Genomic DNA, 15,739 nt, shown 5'->3' on the forward strand with positions numbered 1-15,739 from the left:
AATTTTACGAAAATAAAGGGAAAATCAGACGGACCACCGTCGAACATCCAGCGACGGGAACGGACGAGTTTTTTAATTTTTCTTGCCAATTCATTGCGAAAGAAGCAATTTTTCTCGACGAAACCATTTTATAATCATAAAAAAAACTCCCCAAACACCACAAACCAACAAAAATACGGAAATCTTGCATTGTTTGCATTTTTCAGACACTCTAAATAAAACTACGTCGATGTCGGCGGATTTTCAGTCGGTCGTCGGTCGACAGAAATCCAACGAAATTTTCATTTGTTCTTCTCAAAAACGAAAAACAAACAAATCAACAAAACATTCCCTACTATTAGTCGACATTTCGAGCAGAAACTACGAACGTCGAAAGATTTAAAAAATGAAATATGTAGGTGTGCGTGCGTGCGTACTTACTTGAAACTTTTTTCTTGTTTCATCGTCGCACTGGAACAAATTAAATTTTAATGCAATGTAAACGCGACCACACTTTCGACGAAAACATCTCTATGAATCGAACGACGTCGGAAAAAGAATAAATCGAGAAGAGAACAAATCATGAAACAACACACACCCACCCCGCCCGGCCCGGCCAGAGTGGTGGGAATTTCGATGAATGAACAGACAAAGAAACCAACTCTGTTATCAGTTCTAAGAAAGAAAGCAGGTAGCGGCGGCGGCGAACCTTCGACCGTACTACGGTCAGTTCATGAATTAACCCCGTCCGTTCGGAGTTTATTCATCTCCGGTCCGTGTCGGCGTTTACTTCAAGTGGGTGCTATTTCCATCTAAGCAAGCAAGTGAGTAAGTAAGTTCTCAAATTTTAAATTACGTTAATCGCAAGTGACTCGTTGAGATCGTCAAACGAACAATTTAATTTAACGCCTCATACGAGTTTTTTTTTTTCGTCATTTTGTCGCAAAAAAAAAACTAAAAAACGACTCGCAAAAAAAAATTTTTTTTTTTTCTTCTTTTAAATCTTGTACATTTTCTGACATGTGTACCATCGAAAAATGTCACATCCAAACGATCGAACAATCACAAAAAATCGTCAACGTACCATCTTGGAAAATTTTACCAGGCAACGACCATACCACGTTGAAAACTACCGGTTCTCGTCCGATCACCGAAGTCAAGCAACGTCGGGCGCGGTCAGTACTTGGATGGGTGACCGCTTGGGAACACCGCGTGCCGTTGTCTCTACTCTTTTCTTTTTTTATTAACATTTCTGATGTCAAACTTTTTTTAAATATATTTTTCACTATTTATATTTTCTCTCAGGAACTTATATAGTATGAAGACGAAAATTTTTAATTCGTTCGAGTTGAATTTGTGGTTCTGAAAAGAACCGATTTTTTTTCTTTTTTTTCCAACCAACTTCCAAGCTGCTCGAGGAGGATTTATTTTGAACTGGTGTATTTGGTGACGGCCTTGGTTCCTTCAGAAACGGCGTGCTTCGCCAATTCACCGGGCAAAAGAAGACGCACCGCCGTCTGGATCTCCCTGCTGGTTATGGTCGAACGTTTGTTGTAATGAGCGAGGCGACTGGCTTCAGCAGCTATACGTTCGAAGATGTCGTTCACGAAACTGTTCATGATAGACATAGCCTTGCTGGAGATACCGGTATCGGGATGGACCTGCTTCAACACCTTGTAAATGTAGATGGCGTAACTCTCCTTCCTCCTGCGCTTCTTTTTCTTGTCGCTCTTCGAGATGTTCTTTTGAGCTTTTCCGGCCTTCTTGGCCGCCTTACCGCTGGTCTTGGGTGGCATTCTCTTCTAGTCGTCGAGTTAAAAAAACGTTTAAAAACAGAAAACGAGACAGACACGACGTGCACGTTACGACGAGTATACTCGATCTAAAACGCCGCACACCTAAAATCCCTCTATTTATAACGAGCGAGCGACAAACAGGCGCTCCGCCTTAGTTCGTCGTTCGACCATTGCCCTAACGAGATGGCGCTGTACCGACCATATAAATTTCTAGCCTTCGCCGCGTTCGGCATTCCTGAAGTAAACTCTGACTTGTCCACATCGTGCTCCGCCGATGACGAGCAGAGATCTTCGCCCCCGGCCTCAAAAGCCACCCGCAAGTGCTCCCAAGAGTGCAAAAGCAAAAAGTGTGAGTTCAAGTGTCAGTGGTGCAAGTGCCAGTGCATCAAGTGCCAGTGACATGGACCTCTTCTCCAACTTCGTCCGCCAGTCGACATCACAAGGTGAGTTAATCACGCGCCCTTCCTCGCCCGAAAGGGCACTAACACCCATTCTTTCTGCGACTTCGTCGCAACACGCCCTCTCGCCTCCTCGCGCCAGAGGAAACTCTGTCTCTTCAATCTCCAACAAAAATACCCCTAATGCGGTGTACCATAAGTACACCATCAGAAACATTCCTGCAGACTGGGCTGCACAAAAAAAGTTTTACTGCCTTTTAACGACCACTCTTCTGGTCAAGAACATCAAGCAGCTTGTTGTCAACTGGAACAAGACTGCTCTTCTTGTCACTCTAAACCCTCTCCCAAGCGACTTCCAGAAAAAACTCCAAGTTGCCACGCTAAACCAATCCATCTCAATTGTGGAAACCCACAAAAAAGTCACTGCCAAACCAAACGTTGCCACTTCAAAACCCCACCTCTCTGTCGTAATTCGCGATGTTGACGACGACATCGAATACGACGAAGCACTCAACGCCCTCAAATCACTCAATCTGCCAGTCATCAGAGTCTGGCGGATTCGTTCAATGAAATCCGGCAATTTCACCAAACTGATGCGTGTCATCACTGACAGCACAGAGACCGTCGACTTCCTCCTCAAGGAAGGCGTCATCATGTTCGGCAAGCGCCATCAGTGCGAGCCGTCCAAAGCCCCCGCCAAACCCGCCCCCCTTCAGTGCTCCAAGTGTTTCCAACTTGGGCACCCTGCCACTGAATGCCCCAACAAAATCGCGTGCCCCAAATGCACAGAGAACCACCCAGCCTTCAAATGCGAATCCAACCACGTAACTTGCCTTCTGTGCAACGGCACCCACCCGGCCTGGTCCCGCCAGTGCCCCAAAATCAAGGACGCAGTCGTCACGTCCGAAACCCCCATTGCCCCAACTCTGATTCTGGAGCCCTCTCCCGAATTTGCAGACCCCGATCCCCAACCCGTGTCTGTTCGTCAGACAATCACTTTCGTCACAAAACTTTTGTACGACCTCTTCCCTCACCAGCGTGCAAAGGACAGCGAGCTCGTCGAGAGCGCCTCCAAATCCGTCCTTAAGACAAAGACCCGCATCAATCACGCGGGCCAGAGAATCTACTTCACTTTCGAGTAGATTCGACAGCCCTAACTCGTCCAACTCTCTTTCCCCATGGCTACCACGGTGGCCGCCCCCGCCGCTCCCGGCGGGGGCCTCCTGTCCCCTCGTGTGAATATCGCCACGGTCAACATTGCAGGAATCAAACGGAAATTGCATGCTCTCCGTAACTTCATCGAAACCGACGCGATCAAAATTTTATCAATTACCGAAACGCGCTCAAATCTCGCGATTAAAGTCAAACATTTTTCTTGCTATCACAACACGCCCTCAAACATCGCTCACGGAACCGCGCTTTTAGTTTCTACCGACTTTCAGTCAACTCAACATAATTTGCCTCCCAACCTAACTTCTCTCGAACTTGCCGCAGCCGACGTAGTAATTAACAATAAAATCATTACTTTCTTCTCCCTCTATCAGCCCGTCAGGCAAAAACTTCCAACGGAACTATTCGAATACGCGTCCAATCTCCCTCATTCAGTCATTTTCGGCGACTTTAATTCTAGACACGAAGACTTCGGAGACACTGCAACTAACCCAAACGGCAGAATCCTATCCACTCTCATTAGCGAACTCCCAATCTACAGATTAGAAAACCGACTTCCCACTTTTATCTCTCATAGAGGAGCCTCAATTATCGACCATATCATTATTTCGGAATCCTTAATCCACGCGTTCGACAATGAAACAGCAATAGGCACCACGGTAACGTCAGATCACTTTCCCTTAATTGCAAAAATCCTCATCAACGGCCATCAGCCACAACCACCACTTATTCAAATCTTCAATTACAAAAACGCCAATTGGAACCTTTTCCGCGAAGAATTAGACCAGGCCCTACCAGTCATTATCCCAGTAAATTCCCAGGTAGAAATAGACCGACAAATAGATTCATTAACTTCAGCTATCGAGTACTGTAAACTTAAAGTCATTAAGCCCAAAACTATTCCAAAAGACAAATCCCCACTGCCAGACCGTATCCTCAGACTCATTAAAGAAAAACGTAAAATCTACCGCGATTACGTCCGCAGCCGCGACCCCTTTTTGAAAACGCTTATCAATAAATTCAACGGCAAAATCAGACGCGACATTAATTGCTACAAAGAGGAAACTTGGCTCAAAACTTGCGAGTCTTTGGATTATCGGAACGGAAAAGAGTACTGGACAAAATTCAAGACAATTTCTGGCCAACGTTCTCGACCGAACCATAATCTAATTGACGGAGCAAACGTCTACCACTCTTCCCAAGACAAAGCAAATTGCTTCGCGAACCTTCTCGAGGAAATTCACCAAGTTCCAAATGACCCCAACTTTGACAACCACTTTTTCAATTTAATATCAAATAATGCGCAGACCTTACGCGACATTCCACTAGTTGAACCACTTCCCTATCCCCTAAACGATGAGCACTTAACAGACCCGGTCACTGTTTTCGAAGTAAAAACTTTAATTCTAAATTTGAAAAACACTAAAGCTCCAGGACCCGATCAAATCAAACCAATAGTTTTAAAGAACCTTTCAGAATCCGGATTCTTAGCTTTAACTAACATTTTCAACAACTGTTTAAATAACTTGTATTTTCCAACCGCGTGGAAAGCCGCGAATACTATCATGATTCCTAAACCCGGTAAAAACGTCAACGACCCTAAGTCATACAGACCAATTTCACTTCTTAACATCACTGGCAAAATTTTTGAACGAATCTTAACAAACCGATTAAAATTTGTATTAGAAACGCAAAATTTGCTTCCGCCAGAGCAATTCGGCTTCAGATCACACCGCAGTACGCAAAATCCGTTAGTAGAACTTCAAACCGACATCACTCGACACGCCAACCTTGGAGAATGTACCATCGGTGTCTTCCTGGACATCGAACGTGCATTCGACAAAGTCTGGCACGACGGCCTCATTCAAAAATTTCTTAACCTTAGAGTCAATCTTAAATTCACGCGGCTCATCGCCTCCTTCCTAACTAACCGATCCTGCAGGATCAAACTTAACAACTCTTTTTCAAACTCTTTCAACCTCAACGCCGGAGTCCCACAAGGCTCCGTCCTGTCACCATTGTTATACATTGTATACTGCAGAGATTTTCCCGTTTCAGACCACTTCCGGACCAAGACGAGGATGTTCGCGGACGACACGGCAATCTGGTCCAGTCATCAGAACGCCGTGAAAGCCGCGGAAACACTTCAGAAAGAACTTCACCGCATTGAAAAATGGACAAACGCCTGGAGAGTGAAGCCAAATCCCTCCAAATGCCAAACCATCTGTTTCTCATTTCCCCTTGCACACAAGCATCGCCTCAACTTTCAACGCTACATACGGCTAACTATAAACAATCAATCTATTTCTAAAACTAACTCTGTCACTTATCTAGGAATCACCTTCGCTCAAACATGCACACTACACCAGGACCTGGCAACAACAATGAAAAAAGCACGGAATAGATCAAATCTTTTGTATCTCATTCGCGGCCGACTTCGAGGTTGCAGCCCAGAAACCCTACACTACACTTACAACACATTTATTCGCCCTATCTTCGAGTACAGATCTCTACTTTACGCCTCTCTTACTAACCGCTTGCTTTTCAAAATTTCTTCTTTCGAAAGACATACGCTTAGACTTCTCTATCGCCTTGATCTCAGATTTCCTTCAAACTCTCTGCATGAACACACTAACTCTACTCCCATCAATCAACGCTTTATAATTAACCGCAAACGCTACCTAACACGCACGCTCGCCAGCACTAACCACCTAGCTATTCAAACTCTTCATACTACACACAAACTTCCCACTAAAAACCGCTTAATTAACGTTATCCGCAAAAAACCCAAGCACAAACTAAAACACTTGCCCACAGCCCTTCTTTTAGCCAACTACCCAGACCTGCCTCCGCTCCTCCAGGAGCTGGTCGAAGAAACACCAATTTCGATGCGATGAAGAGGTCCATTCCTACATGGACGAGATCCCTTTCCTTTTCCCCTTTCTCTTTCAGGTTTCTCTTTCAGCCCAGGACAATCCAAGGAAGAAACGGACTTTCGCGAAGGCTCCCAGGATCCCATGAAGAGTTCCAGGACTCCCATGAAGATTCCCAGGATCCCCACGAAGAGCTCCGGACGTCCCACCAACTCCTGGATTCCCATGAAGAGTCCCAGGAATCCCACGAAGATTCCCAGGATTCCCATGAAGAACTCCTAAACTCCAAACCAAGTCCAGAAGGAAGGAAGGACGACCAAGAAAGAAACAAACCTTGCCACTTTACCAACAACGCCCTAACTTTAAAACCTAATTTGAAACAAATGCATTGTATTCATACTTAAGCCAAAATTACTGTTTAGATATAAGATTTAAAAATTGTTTAAATTCCCTCGGTCTGCTGAAAAGGCCAAAAGCCTCACCAGCAGCCAAATAGAATGTATATCTTAAGAACTCGATGTAAAAACCCAAAAACCTAGAAATAAATGTATTTGAAGCCGCGTTCGGCATTTATTTCAAGCCGTACGTTTGTCAGTGCGCTTCGTGTCAGTCGCAGTAGGTGTTTTGCTGTTTATATCGTATAACAACATGTCCGGAAGAGGAAAAGGAGGTAAAGTGAAGGGAAAGGCGAAGTCTCGTTCCAGTCGTGCCGGACTTCAGTTTCCCGTCGGCAGAATTCATCGTCTTCTGCGTAAAGGAAACTACGCCGAAAGAGTGGGTGCAGGTGCTCCCGTTTATTTGGCGGCCGTAATGGAATATCTAGCCGCCGAAGTTCTCGAATTGGCAGGAAACGCCGCCAGAGATAACAAGAAAACCCGTATCATTCCGAGACATCTTCAATTGGCTATAAGGAACGACGAGGAGTTAAACAAGCTCCTTTCCGGCGTTACCATCGCCCAAGGCGGTGTCTTGCCCAACATCCAGGCGGTGTTGTTGCCCAAGAAGACCGAAAAGAAGCCTTAAATTTAATTCTTCGCCGCCGTCATCTCGAACGAAAAACAAAAACTTTTATAAAAACCATCTTCACATCGGCCCTTCTCAGGGCCAAAAATTCAACTCGAACGAATTGATTTTTTCGCCAAAATACAACAACCTATGAGAATCATGTTAAAAAGTCTTTTAGATATTTTAAAGTTAAACCGATCAATTAATTCATTATACGAGCGTAGACTGAACGGAAGATTTTCGATTACATTCAACCAAGAAAGATGATTTTTACGACTTTTCATCGTAATTTTTAGAAAAATTCAATGCCCGACTAAAGCACGAACTCGACAACTCTATCTATAATAATTTATTGATTATCTAATTCAAGAAACATTCCGATTCGTCGTAAATTTCTTCACATTTCGCACATTAATCTGTTAAGAACATACACACACACACCGGTCGCCTATACGTGCTCTCCGTCTCGATAATTTCTTGCAGCAGCAGTCGTCAGCGGTGAGCCGTAATACTACAATCAATCGTTTTATTTGCTATGAGATTTTGTTTCAAGTCACGTCTGAGGAGAGTAACTCTACCCCATATTGGACATAACCTCAAATATACTCTTCGTGGCAAAAACGTTCTTTTAACGATGGTCATTCTAACCTAAAACTGCTGTCAAAATTGTCAAAGTCGCCGCCTGGATCACAAATTAAAATGATCACTCACTCCGTACGATTTTCATTTCGATTTGAAGACAAACACACAATTGAGCAACATATTTAATTCGTTTGATTTATTTTGTGGTTCTGAAAAGAACCGTTTTTTTTTGTTTGTTTGTTTGCTTGCCTGCGGGGGGTTTGTTGTTATTCCTCTGAGGATGCGGATACACGTCATAAAATGATAAAATTAACCGCCGAAACCGTAAAGGGTACGACCTTGACGTTTCAGGGCGTAGACGACGTCCATGGCGGTGACGGTCTTACGTTTTGCGTGTTCGGTGTAAGTTACGGCGTCACGGATGACGTTCTCGAGGAAGACCTTCAACACACCTCTGGTTTCTTCGTAGATGAGACCGGAAATACGTTTCACACCACCACGACGAGCCAATCTTCTGATCGCCGGTTTCGTTATACCTTGGATGTTATCGCGTAGAACTTTGCGATGACGTTTGGCGCCACCTTTTCCCAATCCTTTGCCACCTTTACCACGACCGGTCATCTTGATAAAATTAGGAAATTCTTCGTACAAAACGACGTAGCTTCGACCAAGTTCGTTATGGAACTAACGTCAAAATTTCATTCCGCGGGACTATTTATAAGTTACGGCAGCTCCACCTCGCGTTAAAAACGAATCCACCAATGGCGTCGCCGTATGACTCATCGAGTTTATAAAACGGCCGTTGGCGCGACGAAAATTTTCAGTTGACTTTCGAACGTTCGTACGTACGGTCGGTCGTTCGGTCGAAGCAAGCAAGCAAGCCACTACCTACGTTAATTCTTTTCATTTGATTCATCCGATATCCGAGATGGCGAGAACTAAACAGACGGCTCGTAAATCTACCGGTGGCAAGGCACCTAGAAAACAGTTGGCCACGAAGGCGGCCAGAAAAAGCGCTCCCGCCACCGGAGGTGTCAAGAAACCTCACCGTTACAGGCCCGGTACGGTCGCCCTTCGTGAGATTCGTCGTTATCAAAAGAGCACTGAACTTTTGATCCGCAAGCTGCCTTTCCAACGTCTCGTCCGAGAGATCGCCCAAGATTTCAAGACCGATCTCCGTTTCCAAAGTTCGGCCGTGATGGCACTTCAAGAAGCCAGCGAGGCTTATCTCGTCGGCCTCTTCGAAGACACCAACTTGTGCGCCATCCACGCCAAACGTGTCACCATCATGCCGAAAGACATCCAATTGGCGAGACGCATTCGTGGCGAGAGGGCTTAAATTTCCTCCATCCATCCATCCATCCATCCGATCCGACCATCTAGAATTAACAAATTCTTCATCTTCGAAGGTGTTAAAAGAAGAAAAAAAAAATCGGTTCTTTTCAGAACCACAATTATTTTCCAACGAATTGAAAATTTATCGTTCGCGCATGCAACTTTTTGAGATTGAAAAAAAAAAAAAAAAAAAAAAAAAGTTAGGTTATGTGATTTATTCACAAAATTCGTACTTACATAAAACGATAAACTTTTGCTTTTTTCTTTCACATTAAATTTTCTTTTAACTGAGACTATTTGAAACATTATTATATAATAAAGTTTATCATTCTTTGTAATAACACTGTTTCGACAGTCAAATGAATAGACAAGAAAATCAAATGAAAGTATGTATCTCCTCAACAGAATGTGCATTGTCCAAGCGAATCTTTCGTTCGTTTCTTGAAAATAATTGTGGCCCTGAAAAGGGCCATTTATTTGTATCGATGGTGCCCCTACGTCGATATATACGATCGGAGCACGTTCCCGAAACCACCAGGACGTCGTCGTCGTTGAAAAAATTAAATCATCGTCGTCGACTTTTCACTTCTTTCTCTTGGGTGAAGCGGTTTTTTTCGCTTTGACGGTGACGGCTTTGGCCGTTTTCGGTTTCGGCGCTTTCGGTTTCTTGGTTGGACCGGCCTTGTTGGATTTCTTCGCTTTCGATGGCGTCTTGGGTTTGACGGGCGATCTGGAGGCGGCGCTGGCTTTCTTTTCGGGAGCGGACGCAGCCTTTCTAGCCTTCGATACGGCGACGCTCTTCTTTTCGGCGGCAGTTTTCTTAGACTTGGCCGAAGCGGCGGGGGCGGCCTTCTTACCGGCTTTTGAGGCGGATCCTTTTTCGGCGGACGTCGGCGCTGACGCGACGGAACGTTTAGCAACGCCCGTCTTCTTGGATTTCGCCGATGACGACGCGGTCGCAGCGGCAGATCTCTTTTTCGTGGCGGACGGAGCCTTAGCTGCACCGGTGACGGCAGAAGCCAACTTGAACGAACCGGAAGCTCCTTTTCCTTTGGTTTGGACCAACGAACCGGATGCGACGGCGCCCTTAAGGTACTTCTTGATGAAAGGCGCAAATTTTTCCGCGTCGACTTTGTAGTTGGCCGCGACATATTTCTTGATCGCCTGCAACGAAGAACCGCCGCGTTCCTTCAAGCCTTTGATGGCGTTGGTGACCATCTCCGAAGTGGGCGGATGAGAAGGTTTGCTTCTCGGATTTTTGGGCTTCTTCTCCTTCTTCACCGGTGAGGAGCCGGAAGTGGCACCGGCGACCGTCGAAGCTGCTTGATTTTCTACGTCGGCCATATTTTCGTCTATCGCGCGCGCGTTTTTTTCTTTTTATTATAGGTAGGCTTATTCTTCGGTGAAAGAACGAATGAACTTTACAGAACGAATTGGGCGCCAAAGTCAAAGTGTTGGCGCGTTCGAAAACGCGCGGACCGCGGACTAAACGAGAGCCTTCTCGTCGAGTTAGAAAATTCAGTGGGCCTCGAATACAGCTTTCGCGTGATGGCATCGTTCTCTTTACGCGAAGATCACCGCCTCCGGGTGCGGGAACATGAGCGATTCGGTCGGCGATGGCCTCCTGAATAACCTCAAGTTTTCCCGGACGACCAGCCGACCTCCAAAAGCGAACAAGGACCGATCGAACGTCGACTCGAACAAAGACCCTCCGAAACAAGGAGATGACATCCAAGTTCGACGCCGACGTTACGCGTTTTCCACGAATAACAGGAAAGTTCCGCTTTCGACCAGACAAACTTGGAAGCATCCTCTACAAGTTTCACGAACGAATCGGTCGAAAAGTACGTGCGATCTTTTCGAAAATCGCCTCGCAAAGAGACGCAGCACGGATCGGAGCGACGACCGACGAACCTGCAGAGTGTAGGAAAAAAATTCACAAACGGTCGAAGATGACGTCCGAGAAGGTCGAATTTTTTCAAGAACGAAGATAAAACCTTCGCCTTTCGTAGGAGTTGATTTTTGAAAACGATCTTGACGAACAGGTCGGAAAAAAAACGATGTCAATTTCGGACTCGACCATGAGAAACGAATTTGTACGACGAACGGACTTTTCGAACGACTTTTTTCGCAAAATCGACATTTTTTCCTCAAAAATTACCTCACACGACGAAATCCCATCATCGAAACATCACCGAAAACAGTTTTGACGGCGAAATTCTCGTCAATTTTACGAAAATAAAGGGAAAATCAGACGGACCACCGTCGAACATCCAGCGACGGGAACGGACGAGTTTTTTAATTTTTCTTGCCAATTCATTGCGAAAGAAGCAATTTTTCTCGACGAAACCATTTTATAATCATAAAAAAAACTCCCCAAACACCACAAACCAACAAAAATACGGAAATCTTGCATTGTTTGCATTTTTCAGACACTCTAAATAAAACTACGTCGATGTCGGCGGATTTTCAGTCGGTCGTCGGTCGACAGAAATCCAACGAAATTTTCATTTGTTCTTCTCAAAAACGAAAAACAAACAAATCAACAAAACATTCCCTACTATTAGTCGACATTTCGAGCAGAAACTACGAACGTCGAAAGATTTAAAAAATGAAATATGTAGGTGTGCGTGCGTGCGTACTTACTTGAAACTTTTTTCTTGTTTCATCGTCGCACTGGAACAAATTAAATTTTAATGCAATGTAAACGCGACCACACTTTCGACGAAAACATCTCTATGAATCGAACGACGTCGGAAAAAGAATAAATCGAGAAGAGAACAAATCATGAAACAACACACACCCACCCCGCCCGGCCCGGCCAGAGTGGTGGGAATTTCGATGAATGAACAGACAAAGAAACCAACTCTGTTATCAGTTCTAAGAAAGAAAGCAGGTAGCGGCGGCGGCGAACCTTCGACCGTACTACGGTCAGTTCATGAATTAACCCCGTCCGTTCGGAGTTTATTCATCTCCGGTCCGTGTCGGCGTTTACTTCAAGTGGGTGCTATTTCCATCTAAGCAAGCAAGTGAGTAAGTAAGTTCTCAAATTTTAAATTACGTTAATCGCAAGTGACTCGTTGAGATCGTCAAACGAACAATTTAATTTAACGCCTCATACGAGTTTTTTTTTTTCGTCATTTTGTCGCAAAAAAAAAACTAAAAAACGACTCGCAAAAAAAAATTTTTTTTTTTTCTTCTTTTAAATCTTGTACATTTTCTGACATGTGTACCATCGAAAAATGTCACATCCAAACGATCGAACAATCACAAAAAATCGTCAACGTACCATCTTGGAAAATTTTACCAGGCAACGACCATACCACGTTGAAAACTACCGGTTCTCGTCCGATCACCGAAGTCAAGCAACGTCGGGCGCGGTCAGTACTTGGATGGGTGACCGCTTGGGAACACCGCGTGCCGTTGTCTCTACTCTTTTCTTTTTTTATTAACATTTCTGATGTCAAACTTTTTTTAAATATATTTTTCACTATTTATATTTTCTCTCAGGAACTTATATAGTATGAAGACGAAAATTTTTAATTCGTTCGAGTTGAATTTGTGGTTCTGAAAAGAACCGATTTTTTTTCTTTTTTTTCCAACCAACTTCCAAGCTGCTCGAGGAGGATTTATTTTGAACTGGTGTATTTGGTGACGGCCTTGGTTCCTTCAGAAACGGCGTGCTTCGCCAATTCACCGGGCAAAAGAAGACGCACCGCCGTCTGGATCTCCCTGCTGGTTATGGTCGAACGTTTGTTGTAATGAGCGAGGCGACTGGCTTCAGCAGCTATACGTTCGAAGATGTCGTTCACGAAACTGTTCATGATAGACATAGCCTTGCTGGAGATACCGGTATCGGGATGGACCTGCTTCAACACCTTGTAAATGTAGATGGCGTAACTCTCCTTCCTCCTGCGCTTCTTTTTCTTGTCGCTCTTCGAGATGTTCTTTTGAGCTTTTCCGGCCTTCTTGGCCGCCTTACCGCTGGTCTTGGGTGGCATTCTCTTCTAGTCGTCGAGTTAAAAAAACGTTTAAAAACAGAAAACGAGACAGACACGACGTGCACGTTACGACGAGTATACTCGATCTAAAACGCCGCACACCTAAAATCCCTCTATTTATAACGAGCGAGCGACAAACAGGCGCTCCGCCTTAGTTCGTCGTTCGACCATTGCCCTAACGAGATGGCGCTGTACCGACCATATAAATTTCTAGCCTTCGCCGCGTTCGGCATTTATTTCAAGCCGTACGTTTGTCAGTGCGCTTCGTGTCAGTCGCAGTAGGTGTTTTGCTGTTTATATCGTATAACAACATGTCCGGAAGAGGAAAAGGAGGTAAAGTGAAGGGAAAGGCGAAGTCTCGTTCCAGTCGTGCCGGACTTCAGTTTCCCGTCGGCAGAATTCATCGTCTTCTGCGTAAAGGAAACTACGCCGAAAGAGTGGGTGCAGGTGCTCCCGTTTATTTGGCGGCCGTAATGGAATATCTAGCCGCCGAAGTTCTCGAATTGGCAGGAAACGCCGCCAGAGATAACAAGAAAACCCGTATCATTCCGAGACATCTTCAATTGGCTATAAGGAACGACGAGGAGTTAAACAAGCTCCTTTCCGGCGTTACCATCGCCCAAGGCGGTGTCTTGCCCAACATCCAGGCGGTGTTGTTGCCCAAGAAGACCGAAAAGAAGCCTTAAATTTAATTCTTCGCCGCCGTCATCTCGAACGAAAAACAAAAACTTTTATAAAAACCATCTTCACATCGGCCCTTCTCAGGGCCAAAAATTCAACTCGAACGAATTGATTTTTTCGCCAAAATACAACAACCTATGAGAATCATGTTAAAAAGTCTTTTAGATATTTTAAAGTTAAACCGATCAATTAATTCATTATACGAGCGTAGACTGAACGGAAGATTTTCGATTACATTCAACCAAGAAAGATGATTTTTACGACTTTTCATCGTAATTTTTAGAAAAATTCAATGCCCGACTAAAGCACGAACTCGACAACTCTATCTATAATAATTTATTGATTATCTAATTCAAGAAACATTCCGATTCGTCGTAAATTTCTTCACATTTCGCACATTAATCTGTTAAGAACATACACACACACACCGGTCGCCTATACGTGCTCTCCGTCTCGATAATTTCTTGCAGCAGCAGTCGTCAGCGGTGAGCCGTAATACTACAATCAATCGTTTTATTTGCTATGAGATTTTGTTTCAAGTCACGTCTGAGGAGAGTAACTCTACCCCATATTGGACATAACCTCAAATATACTCTTCGTGGCAAAAACGTTCTTTTAACGATGGTCATTCTAACCTAAAACTGCTGTCAAAATTGTCAAAGTCGCCGCCTGGATCACAAATTAAAATGATCACTCACTCCGTACGATTTTCATTTCGATTTGAAGACAAACACACAATTGAGCAACATATTTAATTCGTTTGATTTATTTTGTGGTTCTGAAAAGAACCGTTTTTTTTTGTTTGTTTGTTTGCTTGCCTGCGGGGGGTTTGTTGTTATTCCTCTGAGGATGCGGATACACGTCATAAAATGATAAAATTAACCGCCGAAACCGTAAAGGGTACGACCTTGACGTTTCAGGGCGTAGACGACGTCCATGGCGGTGACGGTCTTACGTTTTGCGTGTTCGGTGTAAGTTACGGCGTCACGGATGACGTTCTCGAGGAAGACCTTCAACACACCTCTGGTTTCTTCGTAGATGAGACCGGAAATACGTTTCACACCACCACGACGAGCCAATCTTCTGATCGCCGGTTTCGTTATACCTTGGATGTTATCGCGTAGAACTTTGCGATGACGTTTGGCGCCACCTTTTCCCAATCCTTTGCCACCTTTACCACGACCGGTCATCTTGATAAAATTAGGAAATTCTTCGTACAAAACGACGTAGCTTCGACCAAGTTCGTTATGGAACTAACGTCAAAATTTCATTCCGCGGGACTATTTATAAGTTACGGCAGCTCCACCTCGCGTTAAAAACGAATCCACCAATGGCGTCGCCGTATGACTCATCGAGTTTATAAAACGGCCGTTGGCGCGACGAAAATTTTCAGTTGACTTTCGAACGTTCGTACGTACGGTCGGTCGTTCGGTCGAAGCAAGCAAGCAAGCCACTACCTACGTTAATTCTTTTCATTTGATTCATCCGATATCCGAGATGGCGAGAACTAAACAGACGGCTCGTAAATCTACCGGTGGCAAGGCACCTAGAAAACAGTTGGCCACGAAGGCGGCCAGAAAAAGCGCTCCCGCCACCGGAGGTGTCAAGAAACCTCACCGTTACAGGCCCGGTACGGTCGCCCTTCGTGAGATTCGTCGTTATCAAAAGAGCACTGAACTTTTGATCCGCAAGCTGCCTTTCCAACGTCTCGTCCGAGAGATCGCCCAAGATTTCAAGACCGATCTCCGTTTCCAAAGTTCGGCCGTGATGGCACTTCAAGAAGCCAGCGAGGCTTATCTCGTCGGCCTCTTCGAAGACACCAACTTGTGCGCCATCCACGCCAAACGTGTCACCATCATGCCGAAAGACATCCAATTGGCGAGACGCATTCGTGGCGAGAGGGCTTAAATTTCCTCCAT

The 15,739-nt window shown here is 44.8% G+C and overlaps 2 non-coding genes across 2 annotated transcripts; both read left to right on the forward strand.

Annotated features, from left to right (window-relative positions):
* Window positions 1-1,083: 1,083 nt before the first annotated feature.
* Window positions 1,084-1,203, forward strand: LOC148165568 (5S ribosomal RNA). The gene has a single exon (XR_015771360.1). It is a non-coding gene; the product is annotated as a 5S ribosomal RNA (ribosomal RNA).
* An 11,244-nt stretch (window positions 1,204-12,447) lies between these two features.
* LOC148165569 (5S ribosomal RNA) lies at window positions 12,448-12,567 on the forward strand. The gene has a single exon (XR_015771361.1). It is a non-coding gene; the product is annotated as a 5S ribosomal RNA (ribosomal RNA).
* The last annotated feature ends 3,172 nt before the right edge of the window (window positions 12,568-15,739 follow it).

The sequence above is a fragment of the Gnatocerus cornutus genome, unplaced genomic scaffold, assembly GCF_029298725.1.
Source record: "Gnatocerus cornutus isolate USDA-ARS CGAHR unplaced genomic scaffold, icGnaCorn1.1 ctg00000279.1, whole genome shotgun sequence".
NCBI classification, from domain to species: Eukaryota; Metazoa; Arthropoda; class Insecta; order Coleoptera; family Tenebrionidae; genus Gnatocerus; species Gnatocerus cornutus.